Raw genomic sequence first — 6,000 nt, 5'->3', positions numbered from 1 at the left:
GTGTGTGTGTGTGAGAGAGAGAGAGAGAGAGAGAGAGAGAGAGAGAGAGAGAGAGAGAGGCTCTTCCAGTACCCTGATTCAGGACTGTTATCTAGACCCACCCAGTCTGTGGCTGTCCCAGCAGCTTTGTGGAATTACAGCCTCAAGGAAGACATAAACGTGAAGCCACAGTCTAGCTCCATGTGCTGGGTTTGGAGGGGCTGCACTTTACAGCAATGCCTTTCAGGCTAGCCAGACTAAGCCAGGGCCATTAAAGGTGTTGTTGACTGGTTCAAGTCTCCTCTCTGCTATTCTGTTGTCTGCCTTGGGTAACTGTCAGCAAGTAGCTTAGTTGCTGTGCAGCTCAAACCTTACTTATCATATCCTGGGAGAGTAGTCTCACCTCACCTGTGAGGGGGTGTTTTGGGGATGGAGGTGCTATGCATGGACATTTAGAACAGTAGTCGTTAACCTGACTTTTGCTGATGGTGCCATTCTCACGGACTATGGATGAGAAACAAGATCTTCCAGACTCTGAGGGAAATATATAACCTGCTCTGACCAGGCATGCCCCTGCCTCTGTGTATCATACACCCAACCCTGTACACCCATGCTGCCAAGTGCATGGCCTTGGGGATGAGGATTACAGGAGCTCTGAGCACAGACTGGACATGGGACTGATTAAACATTCATGTATGTCTTGGGTCCAGGTCAGCATGTGTGAGCACAGAGCTCTGCTCCCCAGGAACCATCTGTGATTCAGATGGCATGATGTCCCCTTCATACCAGGCCTGCTGCAAGGTTGCTTGATCCAGAAAAGGCAGTGCAAGTTGCCAAGCAGTGCAGAGAGGAAGCAGCTATCAGATCCCTGGAATTACACCTCCAGGTCCCGGAAGGCCCAACTCAAATGCGAGGGTCTGGGAAGAACTCCAAAAGCATTTGGAGTCTCTCTTTGCCCATCCCAGCTTCTCCCTAGGGTCACGGGAGAGCAACTGCTGAGCACAAGCTGGAGTTTTAAGCTGGCAGCAGAAAGGGGTTTAGAAGGAATTAAAATGTTCTCTGGGGGTCCTTACGCCGTTAGCCAGCTCTGGTTGCTTCCTCAAGTCCAGGCTGCCAGGTCCCAGGGACAACATCATTTTGTACTTCATGGTTCTGACTTGTGGGATATAAATACAATAAACCGAACCCAGCCATGTCCACTGGCCACCATTACTTACAAAGTAAAGGCTTTTTAGTAGCCTGTGTCAGCTTGAGGCCAAGACAGACTTTGGTGTCTTTCCTCAACCTTGAAACCAGTTCTGCCGTTATGGCCGATAAAGAGGAATATGAATCCTTTGGCTCTTCCTGAGATTCCAGCACACACCTCCGTGCTGGGATGAGCTCAGGCCCTTGTGTGTGTAGCAAGCACCTTACCAACTAGGCCGTGTCCCTAGCACATGTTTATCTGGAAGACACTGGATTTGGGAATAGTTTGTTATTCATCAATAGGTGTCCGGAACACTCACTCCCCCAATCCCAGGTGGAGAGATGGACCAAAAACAGAAGAGCTGGGCCCTTAATGGTTGTGCTTAACGAACTAAAGCTGGGGCCCAAGGGGAACCCAGAGCACCAGATTCCTCATTAGTGGAGAACAAGGGGAACCTAGTGCACCAGATTCCTCATCAGTGGGGACCAAGGGGAACTCACTGCACCAGATTCCTCATCAGTGGGGACCAAGGGGAACCCACTGCACCAGATTCCTCATCCGTGGAGACTCCATGTAGGGCAAGGACCTGTCTAGACACAGGGCTGTGGGTTGCCGTCCCTGATCGCTTTCTCTAATGAGGTATTCCTTCCTCTTGCTAGGAACCTGCGAATGAGCATATACAAGCAATTCAACTCTCTGGTAGCACAAATAGCTAAAGGGTTCACAAGCAGAGGACTGGTTCACAAATTCCTACTGTGCTAGGCGGCTTTCTGTCATGGGTATCAGCTGATGAGAATGGAAGGTTGGTTTTGGCTCCTGATTTTAGAGTCTCCATGGTTCCAGGCCTGTCACTGCATAGTTCATTGTGGCGGGAGCATATGGCCGTTGACTTCTGTTTACCTCACAGTGGCCAGGGGAAAAAGAGACAGGAAGGGGCCAAGTCCCCAATACCTGTTCTCAGGCCATGCCCCCAATAACTTCTTCCATGCAGACCCCATCTCCTAAAGGCTCTGAAAGTCATGCCTGTAACACATGCATCTTTGGGGCCACTTAAGGTCCAGACCACAGCATCTCCTCAGTACGACAGTGACTGGATATATTGACAGAAGTTCTTTTCTCTGTGAAAACCTGAGGGTTCGGGAAATGTTGTATGTGCACTGAAATAAAACAGATAACCCCCTGCCTCCCCTAGACAGACTAGCAGTACAAGAAAAACAGCCCTAAGAAACAGGTTGTTTCTCCTGGCTTCTGGCAGCGACATCTGATTTGCCTTTCCCCAGTCCCCTCTGTACTCTGGACACCTCTAATCCCCCACAGAACCCTTTTCATAACTGTAATTAATAGATTTGAAGAATAGCATCCACTGACATCTGTGTCTCCCTACTTTGGTAGCTCACAGATGGGGAAAGGGTGAGGAGTTGGTTCTCCACTGAATCCTGGGAACTCAGGTATATTAGATGCTCAGAAAAACTTACTGAATGCATACACAATTCAGCAAGGTGTATCTGACAATCAGATAGCATGGCTCTGGTCTTCATGTAAGTCAACCTCCCAGTCTCCACGTGGAGAATAGGGGTACCCACACTCCTTGCCCTGCTCCGTGACCCTCCTGTAGGATCAGGAGCCTGCCTTTAGTTTTCAGTTAGCTGGGTGTGTTGGTATGAATAGCAGAAAAAGCTAAGAGCCCTATTCCGCTAAACTGGCCACCCTATCCTACACAAGTCACCTAGATGGAGTGGAAATCCCCTAACTCTCTTTAATAAGTAAGCAGGGACTCCAATAAGGGAGTGAGGCTGAGAACTGGGGAAAGGGCTCGCTCGGTCAGTAAAGTGCATGCTTTGTGTGAGGACCCAAACCAGATGCCCTAGCACCTACTTAAATAATGCTGGACATGGTGGTGCACCCTTGTGCTTATGGTAAGGAGAGATTCTTGGGTCTCACAAAAGAGCAAGTCTCTACTCAAAGAAATCAAAGTGGATAGCAGCCGAGGAATAACACTCAGTGCACACGCTCTGGCAACCAACTATCCACATACACTCATCCTCATCCCCCCCCTTACACAAATGAGGCTTCTGCAAGCTGTTAGCGGTAGTTCGTATGCAGGTTTGCTGTAAATAATATCCGAACCAGCCTGTTGTCTACAGCTCAGCAAGTTTTTACAAACAGCTCTGGTAAGAGATAATTAACACACCACACATGTTGCCACTGGAGATAGCAGTCCTATGGATTCAGAATGTTTACGAAGCTGTGCAACCATCCACCATCGAGCTTTCTGAGATTGTAATAGAATCCATCTTTTCTCCCTTCCATTTCCTTCCTCCAAACGCTCCGCTATACTCCTCATTGCTCCATTTCAAATTCACGGCCTCCTTTCTCATCGATGGCCACGCTCGGATACTGAGCGCATCATCATTCCCAGCCCCAAGAGCTTCCTGGATGTTGTTAGTTCTCATTTCCCCTCCAACCTCCTTGCACTAGGAAACTGCTGACCCGCTTTCCATCTGTGTGCTGGATTTTCCCACCAATTTTATATCAATTGCTTTATATTTTATAAAGTTTTTAGTGTCATATTGTAGCATGTGCTAGAACTTCATTCCTTTCTATTGCTGAATAATATTGCATTATGTGGGTATGCCACATTTTGCTTATGGATTCAGTAGCTCATTCATTCATACGTCATTCAGCTTGTTTATGCCTCTAAGTTGTTATGAACAATACTGTTATTAATTCCCATTTGCAATTTTTCTCCAGATGTATGTTTTCCTTTATCTTCAGGCTATACATTTAAGTGAGGGATTGCTGGGGCACAAAAAGGATGGGGAAGGCAGTGTGTGAGTGTGTGTATGTATGTAAGAGGGAGGAAGAGAGGGAGGGAGGGAGAGAGAGAGAGAGAGAGAGAGAGAGAGAGAGAGAGAGAGATACAATGAGGGTAGAAGCTGGGCTGCTTAAAACCGGGAACATCCCCAATACTGTATGCAGCAGTTCCTAGCCAGGCACCTTCTAATCAGAACACTTCTCCCGTGTTCTCCCTTCTTTGATTGTTGCCTGGAAGGCCGTGGTCCTTCAATAGTTCCTCAGTCAATTAGAAGAGTAGGAGCACCCCAGCAGAAGGGTTCTGGTTTTGTTTTTGTTTTTTGAGACAGGGTTTCTCTGTGGCTTTGGAGTCTGTCCTGGAACTAACTCTTGTAGACCAGGCTGGCCTCGAACTCACAGAGATCCACCTGCCTCTGCTTCCTGAGTGCTGGGATTAAAGGCGTGCGCCACCACCGCCTGATTAGGTTCACGCCTTTGCTATCCGGAGTGCTGTAAATATTAACTGTCACTTGTGAGATGTGTGTCTTTTAGCCCTAAGCTTTCTAATAATCACACGGATACATACGGTCCTGCTCCTCAGAGAGGATGTGAGACGTGTGGACACATGCTGGCTTGGCCAGCACCCGGGGAGTGATGTCCCTGTCTATGTGTCAGTGCCCCGACCGCTGCTGGACTGTGAGCGCTGGTGGAAGGTGTGGGAAGGGAGGGAAGGTGAGGATTTTAGATTGAGTAGAACAAACCGAGATAATTTTCAGGTGTTGACTGCCTTTCTGGACTTTCACCCCACCCCTCTGGTGTAGCCTTTCTGAGACCCCAGGCATCCTCTGTGGCTAACACAAATCTTCCAGAACGTGTCTCTTCTGGCCTTGAGTATCTCCACCAACTCCAAGTCCCCATCCTCCCCTTAGGAAGTCTCCCTTTGGTCACTTCCTGCTTATGGTTTCTCTAACTAGTGGGCAAGTCCACGTGGAGCTTTTTGATGTGCATGTCTTAAAATTTGCCCCCTGTGCAAGAATTCTCTGCCTAGGCAAGATATGCCTGCGTTTCCACATCGTGATTCGCAGGCCTTCCTGGAGTTGCCTTGCTGTCTCTGCACAGATGCAGAGGCCCGATGACGTCAGTGGAGTCAGCTGCCATCTCTGAAGTAGATGCCTCCTGAATTGATGGATGTTTGTTCCCAGTTCGTGACAGCCTCCAATAATACTTTCAGCCTTTTTCTCCTGAACCATCTCCCCGGGGCTGACTCAGTATGGAAAGATATTTTTTTGGCAGCGCATTGTTTGTTTTGTAAAGGGAGCGCTCACCCTCAGATGGCTGGCTGGTTTTCCTTGAAGCAAGGGCTCATTTGAATGGACTCTGGTGCAGTCATATTTATGCTTGTCCTACCTGAGAGCTCCCTCTTTCACTTCCTGCCCACTGCTCTCCAAAGGCTCCTGTCATCCAGCCACCTTCCAGACTCAGGGGGCTGGGGGGCAGGGGATGACATCATAAGACTGGACTGGGTGTTGGGGAAGTAGGAATCGGAAGCCACCATCCTCTTTCTGACCATGGGGCTGATGGTTAATGTTCGTTCTGCTTCCACATCGCAGAGCCCTTTAAAACATTTTCTGAGGTCACTGCACTCCAGGAAGCAGCAAGGACCACAACCAGAGAGGGGACTGCTTTGTATTCAGTGAGCCATTCCTGCACACCGGAGGTGTGTGTGCATGCTGAAATGTCAAGTGGAGAGGAAAACGCTCTTAAAACTGGGGCAGTTTTAGGAGAGAAAACCCGATTTCAAAACATACACAGGTTTGTGTTTATCTTGTGAGCCCTAACAGCAACAACTAGTCAGCATATTGATCCCTTTGTTTATGAAATCAGTTAATCACATGCTCATACCATACCTGCAGGTTGATTTTTGCCTCACTAGCTGAGAGCATTCCTCGCTGGGTCCTCCTGTTTTAATCCTTTAATTGATATATTTCCTAATTTTTTGTAAGACACAGGGTTGCTCCTGGGATAGTGACTCAGTTACGTAA

This window comes from Chionomys nivalis, chromosome 4, assembly GCF_950005125.1.
Source record: "Chionomys nivalis chromosome 4, mChiNiv1.1, whole genome shotgun sequence".
NCBI lineage: Eukaryota > Metazoa > Chordata > Mammalia > Rodentia > Cricetidae > Chionomys > Chionomys nivalis.
Note: the sequence above shows the minus strand (reverse complement) of the source record.